We start from the raw sequence: 19,960 nt of genomic DNA on the forward strand, positions 1-19,960 counted from the left end.
TTTACGGTTACACATTTTAAAAAGTATTCAGTTTTCTATTTTCACTACAGCAAATAGCCATACACTTTCCCACATTATACTCTATCTGCCAATCTGTTACTCACTTAGTTAAAAATCATACAACACCAGGTTATAGTCAAACATGTTTATTTGGAAGCTCTAGCTTTCGGTGCGCTGCTTCTTCATCAGGTGATTGTCTCCGAAAGCTAGGGCTTCCAAATAAACCTGCAGGACTATAACCTGGTGTTGTGTGATTTTTAACTTTGTACACCCCAGTCCAACACCGGCGTCTCCAAATCATGCTCACTTAGTTAACCGGTCTAGATCAATTTGAAGCCTCTTTGTGGCTGACCTGACAATGTATAATCCACATGGCTTTGTATCTATTGTTAGCAAATTTAGGCATGTTACTCTCAGCCTCTTCATCTGCCATCAATAAGCAACATAGGAAATAGGAGCAGGAGGTCATTCAGCTCATTAAGTCTATTCTGCCATGCAGTATGATTACAGCTAATCCTTAAATCTAGAAATTTATCTATTTCTTTCTTAAATATATTCAGTGACTTCTCCATAAACTATATCAACATAGCATTCCACTAACTACAGCCTGCCAACTTTAATGTATCACATTCATCCTTATTTTTTGCAACCGGTCAATTTATCAACACTCCATTCATGCCCATAGATTACTCCCCACCTCCTCTTATGTATTAATCATGTTGGTTATGGAAAATCATGTCATCCATGGCTCAGTTGGTAGCACTCTGCCTTTGAGTGTAGGGTTTAGGTACAAGGGAAAGAATCAGTTTGACACTCAATTGCAATGGTAAATGGTTCAGGGTGACATCTTTCAGATGAAATGTTCAACCAAGACCCTGTATATTTGGCCCAGGCTGTAAAGGATCCCATAGTACTATTTTCAAAAAGTGCTAAGCCCAATGTTCTGATTACTATTTCTCTCTCGATTAACATAACAAAATAGATTATTTGGTAATTATCATCTTTCTTCAAATAACAATGATGAACTTATCAAACATGATTTTTGTTTCCTAAAACTACGTTGTTGCAATCTCATCATACTATGATTTTTCAGATGTGTTAACTTAATACTTCCTTAATAATAGAAATTTTAATAATCTCTGTACTTGGACCTCCAAATTTTGTTGGACTACCAGTTTTTCTAGGTTATCACCATTTATACTCTGCTATATCCCATATCATTGCCATCACATTTTATCCATTCACTTAAAGTATTAAAACTTCTTTACAGATATTTTGTTTGTCACTGATACGGAGCAATAAATAGGAATGGATGTTTTCAGTGTGTTAAACTAAATTAACATATTCATTTATCAATTAAAAATAAATATTTGGCTTAAAAGGAAATATATATTTTAACAGCCAAACTGTATAAATTTCCTTCTTTGTGACTGTAACATTTTAAAATTATCCCAGCTTCTGAGCTGGTTACATTTGAATACCCATTTTCTTTATTATTATCTTTATATCATAAAACAAAAGATGCTCATGAGTCCTCACCTTCGGTTACTTTTTGTGAAACTAGATGCTTTTTAAATTTCCCATTGATTTTAGACTAATTGCAGAAACCTCTACTCCGATTAACAGAGTCCTGTGACATTACTTTACACCAACTTACATTAACAAAATTGGATATCAGGTTAACAGTGATTGTTCTCTTAAAAACAGAAAGCAATTTAAAATTCACTTTTGATTCAATCAAGCAAAATGTAACAACTATTATTCTGACAACAGAAACATGAACAAGATTTACCAGTATCTTTGAATGTTTACAAATCCAGTTTTAAAAATAAATTCTAGTTAACAATAATAAAATTAGAATCATAGAGATATAAAGACGTACAGCATGGAGATAGACCCTTTGGTCCAACTCGTCCATGCCAACCAGATAACCTAACCTAATCCAGTCCCATTTGCCAGTTCTTGGCCCATATCCCTCCAAACCCTTCCTATTCATTATACTCATCCAGAAGTTTTTTAAATGTTGTCATTGTACTAGCCTTCATCAGTTCCTCTGGCAGCTCATTCCATACACGTACCACCGTCTGCGTATAAAAGTTGCCCCTTAGGTCCCTTCTAAATTTTTCCCCTTTCAACCTAAACCTATGCTTTCTAGTTCTGGGCTCCCCCAGCCCTATTTACCCTATCCATGCCCCTCATGTTTTTATAAACCTCAGCCTTTGACACTCCAGGAAAAACAGCCCCAGCCTATTCAGCCTCTCCCTATAGCTCAAATCCTCCAACCCTGGCAACATCCTTGTAACTCTTCCCTGAACTCTTTCAAGTTTCACAACTTCCTTCCGATAGGAAGGAGACCAGAATTGCACGCAATATTCCAAAAGTGGCATAACCAATGTTCTGTACAGCCGCAATATGACCATTCAACCCCTATAATCAATGCTCTGACCAATAAAGGAAAGCATTCCAAATACCTTCTTCACTATCTTATCTACCTGCGACTCTACTTTCAATGAACTATGAACCTGCACTCCAAGGTCTCTTTGTACAGTAACACTCCCCAGTGTATAAGTCCTGCTCTGATTTGTCTTTCCAAAATGCAGCCCTTCACAATTAGCTAAATTAAACTCCATCTGATCAAGGTCCCGTTGCATTCTCAGGTAACCTTCTTCGCTGTCTACTGCATCTCCAATTTTGGTGTCATCTGCAAACTTACTAACTATATCTCCTATATTGACATCCAAATCATTTATATAAATTATGAAAAGCAGTGGGCCTAGCACCAATCCTTGTGGCACTCCACTAGTCACAGGCCTCCAGTCTGAAAGACAACCCTCCATCACCACCTTCTGTCTTCTACCTTCAAGCCAGTTCTGTATCCAAATGGCTAGTTCTCTCTGTATTCCATGAGGTCTAACCTAGGTAACCTGTCTACCATGGGGAACCTTGTAGAACACCTTACTGAAGTCCATACAGATCATGTTGACCAGTCTGCCCTCACCAATCCTCTTCATTACTTCTTCAAACAATTCAATCAAGTTTGTGAGACATGATTATCCAGCACCACATTTTCAACTCTAACCTCCAGCATCTGCAGTCCTCACTTTCTCCTATAACCTGGTGTTGTGTGATTTTTATCTTTGTCCTCCTCAGTCCAAAGTCGGCTCCTCCACATCATAATAAGGCTAATCCTTTTTGATATTGACACTGAAGGAGATTATAAGCTTCTGTTTGCCCGGTACAAAGTGGGCAATGGCAGAATTAAAATGATGGAGGATTGATCACCTGATTCCTGTTTTATAGTTGTTTTCCAATGTGATTTTGTTGGGTGGTGCGGTAACTGAATTCTGGTGGCAAAGGCCATTAGTTGGGGCAAACATCACAAAGTAGCACTGCCATTCCATTGGGCAATAAGGGAGAAATACTGGCTCGGGCTAAATCTGGACTTGGGGGAATGATGACGGTACCAAAGACTTTTCCCCAATTATTTCATAGCACCACCAGGTAGAGGTTCTGTGCCTAGGTACTCCTTCCACCACATGTTAGTGGTGTTCCCACAAAACACCACCAAATGCAATTTACTATGATTGCTGGAGATCGGAAATAGAAGCGGAAATTGCTGAAGCAACTCAGCAAGCCGAGCAGCAATTATGTAGCGAGTAACATAGTTAACATGGAGTTCAATATGACCCTTCTTCAGAACAGGATTATATGTTTTTTAGTGGATCTTGAAGAGGATCGACCCAAAAGACAACGAACAGGCTGCATCAATTCATCCATTTGACATCTATGGCTCACCCAAAACTTAATGAGGCCACTATCTCAAGATGGAGCAAGTGGCTAACCAGAGTTCTCTGCTTGTTAGCTACTTGGTGGTTAAAATTTGTGCTTTGTTTGCTAGAAATTAAAGAGGAGAGAATCAGTGGTTAACAAAAAAATCACCACATCATATGTACTTGCTTACATGGGCACTAATGAATGTTTGGTTCTATGATATATGACTGCCATCTTGTGGTCATGGTAAACCATAAAAGTGCTGTCCACATTTTAAACAGAGTAATATTTTAAGAGATCAAAGTTATTATCCAGCCAGGGAAGGGGTTCTACTGGACTTGGTTTTGGGAAATGAGCCGGGGTGAGTGAAGTTTCAGTGGGGAAAGATTTCAGTAGTGACCAAAATACTGTGAGTTTTAAAATACTCATGGATAGGGATAACCACAGTCCTCGGGTGAAGGTATTAAATTAGGAGAAGGAGAACTACAACAAAATTAGACAGGAGCTGGAGAATTTTGATTGGAAGCAGCTAATTGAGGGTAAATCCACATCGGACATCTGGGAGTATTTCAAATGGCTTTCAAAAGTTCACTGGAATCAACTGTTCACAGGCAAAGGGACGACTGACAAGTAGGAGGCTGTCAAGAGTGTGATGATGAAAGTTCAGAGGTATTATGTTCCTATTAGAATGAACGATAAGGCTGGTAAGATTAAGCAACATTGGATGAATAAAGATATTGAGGTTCTAGTCAAGAACAAAGGAGAATCTTATTTTAGATTATAGACAACTTGGTTCAATTGATATCCATATATAGAGTGGAGGGGCATTCTTAAGAAACAAGTTAGAAAGGCAAAGAGGTGATATGAGAAAGTTTTGGCAGATAAGGTTAAGAATAATCCAAAGAGATTCTACAAATATTTTAAGAGCAAGAGGGTAACTAGAGAGCAGGTAGATCCCCTTAAAGATCAAGGAAGTCATCTTGTGTTGATCCCCAGAAGATGGGATAGATACTAAATGAATATTTCCCATCAGGTTTTACAGTGGAGGAAGAAATGGAGTGTAGAGAATGCAGAGAAATGAATGTAGATGGTTTAGAAACAGTTAGCAGTACAGAAGAGGAATTTAGAGACGCCTTCGAGAATATAAATGTGGATACAGCCCTGGGACCTGATCTAATGTATCTCAGAACGTTGTGGGTAGTAAGGGAGGAAATTGTGATACCCCTTGCAGAAATATTTACATCATCTATAACTACGGTTGAGGTGCCTGATGACTGGAGGATGGCTAATGTTACCTTTGTTTAAGAAAGGTTACAAGGAGAAACTGTCGAACTATTGACTGGTGAATCTGACTTCAATTGAGGGTAAATTGTTGGAGGTGTGATTATAAAAGGATTTATGGACATTTAGAGAGGCAAAAATTGATTAGGGATAGTCAATATGATTTTGTGTAAGGAAAATCGTGTTCAAAAACTTGATTGAGTTTTTTGAGGAAGTTACCAACAAGATTGATGAGGGCAGACTTTGTTTATTTGGACTTAAGTAAAGCCTTCGGCAAGGTTCCACTTGGTAGACTAATTAGTAAAGTTATAGCACATGGGATTCAGGGTGAGCTTGCTAATTGGATACATAAGTTACATAATTAGCTTAACAGCAGGAGACAGAGTGGTGGTAGAGGGTTGCTTTTTGGACTGGAGACCTGTCATCACCGGTGTTCTGCAGGGATCAGTTTTGGGTCCTCCTTTGTTTGTCATTTATATAAATAATTTGGATGAGAATAAAGAAGGCATGGTAAGTAAGTTTGTGGATGACATCAAAATTGGTGGCATAGTAGACAGTGAAGGTTTTCTAAGATCACAAAGGGATCTTGATCAATTGGTTCAATGGGATGAAAAAGGCAGAAGGAGTTCAATCTGGATAAATGCGAGGTATTGCATTTTGGTACAATTAATAGGAGGGCTTTGGGTAGTGTTGAACAGTGTGATGGTGGAAAAGCAAAGCCTGTCAGACAGCATCTGAGGAGCAGGAGAGTCAACATTTTGAGCATAAACTCTTCATCAGGAATATCTTGGGTAGTGTTGTGGAACAGAGGGACCTAGGGGTGCAGGTACATAATTCTTTGAAGTTTGCATCACATATAAACAGGATGTTTAGCATGCTTGCCTTCATTGCTCAGTCCTTTCAGTATAGGAATTGGGAAGTCATGTTGAGGTTGTACAGGACATTGGTGAGTCTTGTTCTGGAATACTGTGTCCAGTTCTGGTCACCCAGTTATAGGAAGGATATTATTAAGCTGGAGAGGGTTCAGAAGAGATTTACCAAGATGTTGCTGGGTATGGAAGGTTTGAGTCATAGAGAAAGGCTGGACAGGCTGGGACTTGTTCCATTGGAGCATAGGAGGTTGAGAGGTGACCTTATAGAAGCTTATAAAATAATGAGGGGCCTAGTTAATGGTAGTTGTCTTTTCCCTAGGATGGGGTATTTCAAGACTAGGGGGCACATTTTTAATGTGAAAAGAGAAAGATTTAATAAAGACATGAGGGGCAAAACGATGGTGGTTCACATGTGGAATGAACTTCCTGAGGAAGTGGTGGATGTGGGTACAATTACAATGTTTGACAAAAAGACATTTAGATAAGTACATGAATAGGAAAGGTTTGGAGGGATATTGGCCAAGAGCAGGCAGGTGGGTCCAACTAGTTTGGGATTAAGTTCAACAAGGACTGGTTAAATCGAAGGGTCTGTTTCCTTGCTGTATGACACTATGACTCTATAGCAGTCGATAAGAGTTCAAGAGCAGTACGCTCCTGCAAGAATAAAGGATAGGTATGATAAGCTACGTGAACCTTGCATAACCAGGGATGTTATGATTTTGTTCAAAAAGAAAAAGGAAACATACATAAGGTGTAGGAGGATGGGAACTAATGAAGCCCTTGAAGTATATTAGGAAAGTAGGAAAGAAATTAAACAAGGAATTAGAAAAGCTAAAAGCGATCGTGAAAAGTCATTAGCCAACAGGATTAAGGAGAATCCTAAGGCTTTTTATACATATATGCAAACCAAGAGGATAGCTCGGGAAAGGGTTGGCCCACTCAAAGTGGAGAGTGCCCGCATTCTCCACTTCTGTGGGCGGCACGGTGGCACAGTGGTTAGCACTGCTGCCTCACAGCGCCAGAGACCCAGGTTCAATTCCCGCCTCAGGCGACTGACTGTGTGCAGTTTGCACGTTCTCCCCGTGTCTGCGTGGGTTTCCTCCGGGTGCTCCAGTTTCCTCCCACAGTCCAAAGATGTGCAGGTCAGGTGAATTGGCCATGCTAAATTGCCCGTAGTGTTAGGTAAGGGGTAAATGTAGGGGTATGGGTGGGTTGCGCTTCGGCGGGGCAGTGTGGTCTTGTTGGGCCGAAGGGCCTGTTTCCACACTGTAAGTAATCTAATCTAATCTTAAAAAAAAGACAAATGAGAGTATCTGTGTTTGGAGCCAGAAGAGGTGGGTGAGGTCCTAAATGAAAACTTTGTATTAGCATTCACTAAAGAGAAGGAATTAGTGGAGAATGATCTTAAGGAAGGGATAGTTGAATTTCTAAGCCAAGTTGCTATTAAAAAGGAAAAGATGTTGTGCATCTTAAAAAGTACTAAGGTAGTTAAGTCCCTGGGTCCTGATGAGATTTATCCCAGAATATTGAGGGAGGCAACAGAAAATACAGACAACTTTGGCCACAGGTGAGGTCCCAGAGGACTGAAGAATAGCCAATGTTGTCCTATTGTTTAAGAATAGTAGCAGGGATAATCCACAAATTTACAGGCCTGTGAAGCTCATGTGTCATAGAGATGTATAGCACAGAAACAGACCCTTCAGTCCAACTCATCCATGCTGACAAGATATCCCAACACAATCTAGTCCTACCTGCCAGCACCCGGCCCATATCCCTCCAAACCCTCCCTATTCATATACCCAACCAGATGCTTTCTAAATTTTGCAATTGTACTAGCCTCCACCACTTCCTCTAGCAGCTCATTCCATACACGCACCACCCTCTGAGTGAAAAGGTTGCATCTTAGGTCTCTTTATTTCTTTTCCCCTCTCACCCTAAATCTATGCCCTCTAGTTCTGGACTCTCCCACCCTGAGGAAAACACTTTGTCTATTTATCCTATCCATGCCCCTCATGATTTTATAACCCTCAGCCTCCAACGCTCCAGGGAAAACAGCCCCAGCCTATTCAACCTCTCCCTATAGCTCAAATCCTCCAACCCTGACAACATCCTTGCAAACCTTTTTTGAACCCTTTCAAATTTCACAACATCTTTCCGATAGGAAGGAGACCAGAACTGCACTAACCAATGTCTTGTACAGCCGCAACATGACCTCCCACCAACTCCTGTACTCAATACTCTGACCAATAAAGGAAAGCATACCAAACACCTTCTTCACTATCCTATCTACCTGCGACTCCACTTTCAAGGAGCTATGAACCCACACTCCAAGGTGTCTTTGTTCACAACACTCCCTAGGACCTTACCATTAAGTGTATAAGTCCTGCTAAGATTTGCTTTCCCAAAATGCAGCACCTCACATTTATCTAAATTAAACTCCATCTGCCACTCCTCAGTCCATTGGCCTATCTGATCAAGATCCTGTTGTAATCTGAGGTAACATTCTTCACTGTCCACTACACCTCCAATTTTGGTGTCATCAGCAAACTTACTAACTATATTTCTTATGCTCACATCCATTTCATTTATATAAATGACGAAAAGTAGTGGACGCAGCACCGATCCTTGTGGCACTCCAGACAATACAAAGATTGGTGCAGTTCTGGTTAGAACATAGAACATAGAAAAGTACAGTCACAGATCTCCAATCTGAAAAACAACCCTCCACCACCACGCTCTGTCTTCTACCTTTGAGCCAGTTCTGTATCCAAATGGCAAGTAGGGGAATTACTCAAAAATATTCTCAGGGGCAAGATCTATATGCATTTAGAAACAAATAGACTTATTGGTTTTGTGCGGGAGAGGTTGTGCCTCACTAACGTGACTGAATTCTTTGAGGAGGTGACAAAGATAATTGATGAAGGAAAACTGGTTGATATTGTCTACACTGACAACATAGAAGTCACACAGATCAGGGTCAGTCTGGGCAGTGGTGAATTGGTGAGGATCGAACAATCTCCAGTTCACACTCTTCTCCAGATCATGCAACCTGCATTGCCTGCAGACTGTCACCCCACTCATCTCTCTCTGGCTTCTTCATATTCCAGAAGAGGACTCTGCCTCCACACTGATTCTGGAATTTCAGCATCCTGTAAAGCCTTCTACAAGGTCCCTCATAGCAAACTGGTACAAAATGTGAAGTCATGTGGTATCAGGGTGAGCTGGCAAGATGGATACAGAACTTGCTTAGTCATAGGAGACAGAGGATAGCGGTGGAAGGATGCTTTCGGAATGGAGGGTGGTCAACATAAATTATTTGAAGGAAAATATGGCTAGCCTATTAACAGACAATACAAAGATTGGTGCAGTTCTGGTTAGAACATAGAACATAGAAAAGTACAGCACAGAACAGGCCCTTTGGCCCACGATGTTGTGCCAGGATTTAATCCTAACGTAAAATATAGTAACTTAACCTACGCACCCCTCAACTCACTGCTATCCATGTGCATGTCCATCAGTCACTTACATGTCCCCAATGTCTCTGCTTCCACCACCACAGCTGGCAATGCATTCCTTACATTCACAACTCTCTGCGTAAAGAACCTACCTCTGACATCTCCTTTATACCTTCCTCCTAATATCTTCAAACTATGACTTCTCGTACCAATCAATCCTGCCCTGGAGAAAGTGAGTACATGTGTGTGAAAATATGGGTCCCAGCCTCCCGAAGACATGGCCACAAAACAGACAACACAACATGTCTGCACTTAGCCACTGAGCCTACCCACAATGCCTCAAATTGGCTACACCAGCCTTCCCAGACATCACACATACCTCAGGACATGACTCATCCAGCCCCAGACCAAGAGAATAGACTTCTTCAGATTAACTGACAATGAGCCTCACACTCCACAATAGCCCAGCACCTCTGAGGTCCTTGGGGTAGAGCTCCTCCCACTAGGAGTCAAGCCTTCACAAAGGGTACCCAGACAAAGAGGCACCAAAGGTACTTCACTTGCCCTCTCAACAATGCAAACACATTAATATACGATGAAACCCACTAAACACCTACTCCAGCCAAGGATCGGAATCTCCTGAAACAATTAAGAAACTTGTTGTCAGACACCGGACACTTGAAATTTTTCAAGAATGAACTTTATTTCTCTTTGTTGTGCAACTCACACCTTTGTCTCATAACTCATACTTCATTGTTGTAAGGGTATAAAACTCCACTGTATTCTCTGTTCGGGGAGGAAGCTGTGGTTCCTTCTGAACAGCTTGTCAGTGACTGTTTCAGTGGGGCCAAGTCTCTTCCGCAATTTGTTTGTTAAATAAGTCCTTGTCAATTCTCAGTCTGATCTGTGTGTTTGTGATCTCTGATTAATTGGGCTAAATCCTCTGACAGAAGGATTGTCAGAGGATACAGCAGGATATAGATCAGTTGGAGACATGGGCAGAAAAATGGCAGATGGAGTTTAATCAGGATAAACGTGAGGTGATGCATTTTTGAAGGTAAAATACAGGTGGAAACTTGGAATATTGGGTATAATTCTGGCCACCACACTACCAGAAGGATGTGAATGCTTTGGAGAGGGTACAGAAAAGGTTTACCAGGATATTGCCTGGTATGGGGGATTTTAACTATGAAGAAGGGTTTGATACACAGGGTTTGGTTTCACTGGAACACAGGAGGTTGAGGGGTGGCCTGATAGAAGTTTATAAGGATGTAGGTTTGCTCGCTGAGCTGGAAAGTTCATGTCCAGATGTTTCGTCATCCTACTAGGTAACATCTTCAGTGGGCCTCAGGCGAAGCACTGTACATGATTCCTGCTTTCTATTTATATGTTTGGGTTTCTTTGGGTTCTCCTAAGTTGTTACAAAATACTGTGCATGAACTGTAACAAACACTACATTGGACAAACAGGCAGAAAACTAGCCACCAGGATACATGAACACCAGCTAGCCACAAAAAGACATGACCCTCTCTCACTAGTATCCTCACATATGGATGAGGAAGGACGCTACTTTGACTGGGAGAACACATCCACTTTGGACAGGCCAAACAGAGACACGCACAAGAATTCCTAGAAGCATAGCTTTCTAACCGGAACTCGATCAACAAATACATCGAGTTAGACCCCATCTACCACCCCCTGAGAAAACAAACATAAAATGACATTACCACAGGAAATAACATCACCAACCAAAGAAACCCAAACATATAAATAGAAAGCAGGGATCATGTACAGCGCTTCGCCTGAGGCCCATTTAGTAGGGTGACCAAACGTCTGAAAATGAACCTTGCAGCTCAGCGAACAAACCTACATCCAGAACCTCAACCTGAGCTACAAATCTTCTCAAAACTCGCTAAGAGGTTTATAAGATTGTGAATGACCAGGGTGGAAGGGTCACTTACCAGGGGACACAGGTTCAAGGTTCAGGGGAAGAACTTTAAAAGAAATGTGCGAGGCAAGTTTTTCACTCAAAGGGTGGTGAGTGCCTGGAACGTGCTGTCAGAAGGGTGGTGGAAGCAGACACAATAGCAGCATTCAAGAAACACCTGGAAGAATAGATGGATAGAAAAGGAATAGAGCGATATGGATCCTGTAAGTGAAGATAGTTTTAGAATAGAAGGGCAAAACATGTCGGTGCAGCTTGGAGGGCAGAAGGGCTTGTTCCTGCGCTGTTCTTTATTTTAGACACTTCACAATGGACAGATTCTGTCTGATCCATGCATCCTTACTATATTCCTGAATGAAAAGTTAGACTTCCTGGTGTAATTGTTAGCTTCATTCTTTTAAGTGTACATACTTCACAAATGCCAACATGTACTCATTATCCATTCATATTTTAAGGAGCCATGTGTCCGTATTGTAGAAGGTGACTTTTCCACATGCCTGTTGAGACATGGTTATCTCCTTTTCTTTCTGAATAGAATATTCTTAACCATCAGTCATTAAGTTATATACATAAAAATGGAAGACCTCATGAAGGCTGTGAAAAAGCTGGGACATAATACGATATTTAAATAATCGATCCATTTAAAAGTAAAACTCCTAGTTGGACTTTTATCATTTATTCCTTTGGTTCAGTGTCACTTTTTGGTTTTGGCCTTTTTACTGGACATGATTTCTTCTTCATTAATCTTTTATGCATTTAAATAACAACATACCAAGTGCTCAGCACAGGTCTTACCAGGTTCTGAATTCATTGGATGCCTCAGTTTCTGATGTACAAATATAGACCTGACAAAGCCTTAGCTATTCTGCTTTACAAGACAGCCTGCCAAAGAAATGTACAACCTTCCCCTTCAATGCCTTCTTAACACCATTTGAAATAAAATAATATTGGAATATACATTTGCTTATCTAGCTCATTTCATGTTACAATAGCTACAGCTAACCACACTTTTTTTATAGTTCACTCAAGGGATGTGGACAATAGTACATCCCTAGTTGCCCTTGAGAAAGTAGTGTTAAGCTGCCTTCTTGATCTGCAGTCTATGTGCTGCAGGTAGACCTACAATGCCAGTAAGGAGAAAGTTCCAAGATATTGACTCCATGACATTGAAGGATTGGCAGTATATTTCCAAGTCAAGATGCTGAGTGGTTTGGGGGCAAAATTGCAGATGATGTTGATTCCATCTGCTGCTTTTCTCCTTTTAGAAGGTAGCGATTGTGAGTTTGAAATACACTGTCTAAGGAGACTTGGAGAATATTTGCAATGCATCTTGGAGATGGGATACACAGCTGCTACTGAGCAATGGTAGAGAAAGTGGATACTTTTGGATATGATGCCAACCAGCAGACTACTTTGTTTTGGATGGTGTCAAGTTTCTTGAGTATTATTGGAGCTACACTTGTCCAGGCAGAAAGGGAATTCCTGACTTGTGCCTTTCGATGGTAGGCAGACTTTGGAGAGTCAGGAGGTGATTACTTATTGCAGGATTCCTCGCTTCTGAAATGCTCTTACAACGATCATATTTATATGGCTAGATCAGTTCAGCTTCTGGTCAGTTGTAACCCTCAGGATGTGATAGTGGGGGATTCATTGATGATAACAGCATTTAATGTCAAGGGATGATGATTAAATTCTCTCTGTTGCAGATCGTCATTTCTGGGCATTTATCTGACATATTACTTTCCATTTTTTCAGCCCAAGCTGACACATTGTCTAGGTTTTGCTACATTTGAACATGGACTACTTCAGTATTTAAGGAGTCATGAATGGTGATGAACATTGTGAAATCATCAGCAACCATCCTTACTTCTGATCTAATGATGGATGGAGGCTTATTGATGGCGCAGCTGAAGATGTTTGGGCCTAGGACTGTGGAACTCTTACAGAGATGTTCTGGAACTGAGATGACTGACCTCCAGCAATCACAACTATCTTGCTATATGCCAGATATGACTCCAACTAGCGGAGAATTTTCCCTGATTTCCATCGACTTCCGTCTTAATACAGCACCTTTAGGTCATATTCAGTCAATTGAAGCCTTGATGTCAAGGGCAGTCTGACTCACCTCACCTCTGGAATTCAACTACTTTGTCCATGGTTGAAGCAAAGCTGTAATGTGGTCAGGACCTCAGTGGCTCAGATGGAATCCAAACTGAGTATCGATGAGCAGATTATTGCTAAGCAAGCGGCACTTGATAGCATTGTTGATGATACTTTCTATATCTTCACTGATGACTAGAGTAGACTGATTGGGTCATAATTAGTCACACTATATGTGCCCTGCTTTTGGCATTTAGCACATACCCTGGGCAATTTTCCACATTGTCGAGTAAATGCCAGTGTTCTAGTTGTGCTGGAACAGCTTGGTAAGGGCATGGCTAATCATGGAGAACAAATCTTCTTTTAAATTCATGTTTTTGATCCAGACTTTGCCTCAAAACTGAAACTGAATTGAAAATGAAACTGAAGGGAAGGAAAAAAAAGGTAAACCAAGCAATGAAACTGAAAGATCAGTTCCTAAGGAGACCAAAAAACAAAATGATGGACAATTGCAACTGAAACATTACAGAAAATGTTCTGCCCTATAAAGGCAGGAACGTTGTCAGGGCCTTGTCTCTATTAAGCAAAAAAGGTTTTCTATGAAGCAAGGTAAAATCAAACTTGGTTTCATTGAAGACATCATTGGAACAGACAATACAATATGTGCATTTACTTTTTATCTCAACACTGTTTAAATGTTATATATGTAGCAATATGCTCATATTAAAGGCTGAATGCCAACACCAACAATAAGAGTTCTCATTGTTTTTCACCTCGTTAACAATTGTTGGAAATGCGATGAATGCCAGGAATGTTCAGAATCGCTGTGAATATCATTTCAATGTTCCTTAGCCACAGTTAAAGTAAGTCCGCATGCTTCTTCTGTATAATCATGAACAACGTTTTTATCATATTGGTCAATTATACACATTGCAATTACAACATAATTGTGATTGCACTTCTAAAAGGACTTCATGAGCTATAAAATGGAAGGCATGATTGTTACAACCTCTGCAGAGACAGAGACCAGTTTTCTTTTCAAAGTAAACAAGATTTCAAATTCCGGTTATTTTGCAAGAGAATGAATCCGCATGATTTCACCACTTAAAACAGAAGTCCTTCAAACTCTGTCTTCCTCATAGGGAACTTCAGCCGTTGCATTTCTGGAACTAGTCAGCTCTCCAGTCAACAATAACACCCAACCAATTACAGTTCCACAGGCATGGCCTTCAGCACAAATGGAACATATCTGCAGAAACTTCTCAACTCAATCTGAATGGGCTACACCTACCAATGTTAGTTTTCAGGAATGGAAATAGTTTCAGAAATTTATTATCATTGTCTGACAGCCTCAGGACTCTCTACTTCAATCTTGTTCAGCTTTATTGTACTGCACCAACGGATTAAACAACTGTCACTGCTCCGCTTGTGTTATTTTACACATTTAGTTACAGACAGGAAGTCCTCAATTCCTCTACCTTAATGTCTGTAGTCAGTGCTTTGCTTTTTTTGGAAAGGTAGGTAGGCTCTTGTTGGCCTGTAATCGATTGAAAGAACTAGCAGAAAACCTTTATTGGTTTGAAAATACAATATAGTTATTCATATATTCACCCCAAATCTAAATGTTATGACTGCTCAGCACTCACACACATTTACACTTTTTGAGAAAGCAATACAGATAGTGACAAAGATCAGTTATAAGTTCTGTAAAATAAGATTATCATTCAGGTGTCTGGCTTACAAGACATGCTTGAGAGGCTTGATGAAGAAGGAAGTCTTTTGCAATCCTGACTTGTAGTTTAGATAAATTCAGATAGCTGGAAACAGATAGCAGTATTATTGTGGGATTCTCTGAAAAGATGAATGTTCAGCAGATCATGAAATTAGATGCTTCTAGCTTTTGTATCAGGAAGTCTAGTTCCTTTACAGGCAAACTTGGACTTGGAAACAATGCTGAGAGATTTTTAAGACTTTACAGCACATGGATTCTTAAAAGATAAGCATTTTTAAGAAGTGTTGTCTGCATTTTGCTCAGGTCTTGACTGGCATTTTTGAATCAAAACCCTTTATTGTCAACAGCCTTCATTCACATGACCAATAATATTAATATCTAACCCGAATGGTTAGGAAGTCGAAAAGCAGCACTGCACAATAGGAAATAGGTGGTGATCTTTCACACAGCATGTGAATAACTGATATTATTGGTTCTCTTTAGATCGGTTGCCAAATTGGAGACAGTTTAGAAGCTGATTTGAGAAAGCTTCAAACAACAGCAGATGTGAAAGGCACAGTCTTGGCACGACTATTGAAGGGGCTGCCCCTACCCAAGAATGACTCATTTGGAAAATTGCTGAAAGTTTTAGATGGCTTGTGTTGAAGTCAAAAAGTCTGCCTGACCACTTGGCAGCCATCTTGTGCTAGTACATTTTCAGAATAGAGTAACACAGTATATTTTTGAAGATTGAACTGTTGGACTATAACCTGATGTGTGATTTTTAACATTTAAAAGGCATCTGGATGAGTATATGAATGAAAAGGTTTAGAGGGATATGAGCCAAGTGCTAGTAAATGGGACTGGATTAATTTAGGATATCTGGTTGGCATGGACGAGTTGGACCGAAGGGTCTGTTTCCATGCTGTATATCTCTGTGACTCTGTGATCTATAAAACTGCCCTGTGACACTTCACATGACATCGAGATATTGATAAATAAAAAATTGGTCAAAGATTTCTAAGGAGCACCTTAAGGACAGAAAGGCCAAGTGACAAAGAGATTTAGATGTCCAAATAGAATCACTACAGTGTAGAAGCAGGCCATTTGGCCCATTGAGCCCACCCCAACCCTCCAAACAGCATCCCATCCAGACTTATCCCTCCAACTCTTCATTTCACAGGACTGATCGTCCTAGCCTGCCCATCCCTGGACACTATGGGCAATTTAGCATTAGCAATCCACCTAACCTGCACACCTTTGTACTGTGGGAGAAAACTCACACAGACCATGGGAGAACGTATAAACAGACAGACAGTTGACCAAGGGTGGAATCAAACCCAGTTCCCTGGCACTATGAGACAGCAGTACTAACCACCGAGCCACCATGCCACTTAGGGTTTAATGATGAAATGATGAAAATCAAACATATGCAGAAGACTAGAATAGAAAGAATGTAGGGATTTCAAGCATTTTGGTAATTGTTAGTTTTTATTGGGCACCTTCTGGGGAAGGTGGGACCTCTACAAACAGCATATTATTCACTTCAGCCAGAGGGATACCAATATCCTGGGTGGGAAATTTGATCGTGCTTTCCAGGTGGGTTTAAACTAGCTCAGCAGGTGGGTGGGAACATGTGGTATAGTTCTAGTACATAGGAGGATCTGAGTAGGGTGGACATGGACAGGATTTCACGGCCACAGGAGTGTGCTGGCAGACAGCAAGCTGGTTTGAAGTGTGTCTACTTCAACGCCAGGAGTATCTGGAATAAGGTGGTGAGCTTGCAGCATGGATAGGTACCTGGGACTTCGATGTTGTGGCCATTTCTGAGACATGGATAGAGCAGGGTCAGGGATGGATGTTGCAGGTTCCAGAGTTTAGATCTTTCTTAAGATCAGGGAAGATGGAAAAAGAGGGGGAGGTGTTGCTTTGTTAGTCAAGGACAGTATAACAGTGGCTGAAAGAACTTTTGATGAGAACTCATTTACTGAGGTGACATAGGCTGAGGTTAGAAACAGGAGAGGAGAGGTCACACTACTGGGAGCAAAGTTCCAGGGATGTGGAGAGGAGTGGCAAAACGATTCTGGGTAAGAGTGAAAGGAACAGGGTATCATTATGGGTTCTTTTAACTTCCCAAAATTGACTGGAAATGCTATAAATCTAGTACATCGAATGGATCAGATTTTGTCCGATGTGTACAGGAGGGTTTCCTGACACAGTATGTCGAAGGGCCGACAAGAGGGGAGGCCACACTGGATCTGGTACTTGGTAATGAACCAGGCCAGGTGTTTGATTTAGTGGTAGGTGAGCACTTTGGAGAGAGTTACTATAATTCGGTTATGTTTAGTTTAGCAATGGAAAGGGATAGGTACATGTCACAGGGCAATAACTATAGATGGGGGAAGGGCAATTATAATGTGATTAGGCAAGACTTAGGAGGCATAAAATGGGGTAGCAATATGCAGGAATGGAGACAATCGAAATGTGGAGCTGGTTTAAGGAACAGATATTGCATGTCCTTGATAGGTATGTCCATGTCAGGCAGGGAGGAAGTGATAAGGTAAGGGAACTGTGGTTTACTAAAGAAATTGTATCTCTTGTTAAGTGGAAGAGGAAAGCTTATGTGACGTTGAGACGAGTTGGTTCAGATAAGGCAATGGAGAATTACAGAGTAGTTAGGAAGGATTTAAAGAGAGAGTTAAGAGCAGGGAGGAGACATGTGCAGTCTTTAGCAGGTAGAATAAAGGAGAACCCTAAAGCTTTCTATAGGTATATGAGGAATGAAAGGATGACTTGGGGAGGAATAGGGCCAGTCAAAGATGGAAGTGGGAAGTTGTGTGTGGCCCCTATGGAGATTGGGGAGGTGCTAAACGAATATTTCTCATCTGTTTTCATTCAGGAAAAGGAAAGTATTGTAGAGGAGAAGACTGAGATACAGGCTATTAGACTAGAAAGGATTGAGAAGGTGTGAAAGTAGATAAGTCCCCTAGGCCGGATGCGGTTTATCCGAGGATTCTCTGGGAAGCTAAGGAGGAGATGGTGGAGCCTTTGGCCTTGATCTTTGAACTGTCAATGTCTACAGGTACAGTACCAGAGGACTGGAGGATTGCAAATGTTGTGCCCTTGTTCAAGAAGGGCAGTAGAGATGACCCAGGTAATTATAGACCAGTGTGCCTTATGGCTGTTGGAGGAAAAGTTTTGGGAAGAATTATAAGAGATAGGATTTATAATCATCTAGCAAGCAACAATTTGATTGGAGATAGTCAACATGGTTTCATCAAGGGCAGGTCGTGTCTCACAAACCTCATTAAGGTTTTTGAGAAGGTGACCAAGTATGTGGATGAGGGTAGGGCAGTTGGTGTGGTGTACATGGACTTCAGTAAAGTCTTTGATAAGGTTCCACAGGATAAACTTTTGGAGAAAATGTGGAGGCATGGGATTGAGGGTGATTTAAGCAGTTTGGATTAGAAACTGGCTTACTGTAAGAAGGCAGCGAGTGGTGGTTGATGGAAAATGTTCAGCCTGGAGTCTGGTTACTAGTGGTGTGCCTCAAGGATCTATTTTGTGACCACTGCTATTTGTCACTTTTATAAATGACTTGGACGCAGTCAGAGGTGTATGAGTTAGTAAGTTTGCAGGTGAAACTTAAGTCGGTGGAGTGGTGGACAGTGTGGAAGTATGTTGCAGGTTGAAGGGGGACTTGGATAAACTGCAGAATCGGGCTGAGAAGTGGCAAATGCAGTTCATTGCAGGTAAATGTGAGGTGATTCACTTTGGGAAGAACAACAGGAAGGCAGAATACAGAGGAACCTCGATTTTCCAAATGAGATGGGCAGGCACTATTTCGTTCAGATAATTGATTATCTGTTTAATTAATTCAATGCCTTTCCTTTGAGGCTCGGAGTTTTCTGTTACGCCTGCTCCCCTTTCAGGAGACGAGCAGCAGCACACCCACGCGAGCTCCCGCGCCCCTGCCCACTCCTAAAACCCATCCAACACCGCCCCCCCCTTCCCGCCTGCTCCCCAAACCCATCCAACATCGTCCCTTCCCCCTACCCCGTCCACCCCCCAACCCTGTCTAACACGGCTTCCCCTTCCCCTCAAACCAATCCAACACCATCTCCTTCTCTGCTCACCTCCCAACCCCATCCAACATCGCCCCCCTTCCCCAAACCTGTCCAACACTGCCCCCTTCCCCCGTCCCTGCCCGCCCCTAACCCTGTCCAACATTGCCTCCCAAACCCATCCAACACCACCCCCCCACCCCCTCCCCGGGGCAGCCATCCTGGACACCAACAAGACTGCTGCTGCTGCCGCCTTTTGGGGGTGAATCTCCAAATAGCACATGCACACACACATACACACAACTTTTTACTGCAATTTTTTCTAAGGTTCCACCTTTGCCTTGTACCGGACAATGTTGGAGAGATTATCTGGGGAAGGGGGGGGGGGGGGGAAGGTTTAGGGTACACCCCTGTGTAGAACTCCAAGGTAAGGGTGTGGGGAGAGAGAGAGGGTGGGAGGTCAGTCATTTGGAGACGGTGCCTGGGCTCCCATCAGTCCAGGACTATTCTTGGTAGCATTTCAGTAAACAGAGTTCACTTTTAATCACTGTAAACAAAAGATGTGTTCAGTGTTGGAAACACATCTTTGATGTACTGTTTCTATCGGGACCTCAAGATCTCCTTCGGATAATCCGATATTCAAATAACTGATATTCGGATAATTGAGGTTCCTCTGTACTGAGTCAATGGAAAGATTCTTGGCAGTGTGGATATACAGAGGGATCTTGGTGTCCATATACATAGATCCATGAAAGTTACCA

This window comes from Chiloscyllium plagiosum, unplaced genomic scaffold (genome assembly GCF_037043375.1).
Source record: "Chiloscyllium plagiosum isolate Xiang-an unplaced genomic scaffold, Cpla_swu_hap1 HiC_scaffold_19, whole genome shotgun sequence".
In the NCBI taxonomy this organism is placed as follows: domain Eukaryota; kingdom Metazoa; phylum Chordata; class Chondrichthyes; order Orectolobiformes; family Hemiscylliidae; genus Chiloscyllium; species Chiloscyllium plagiosum.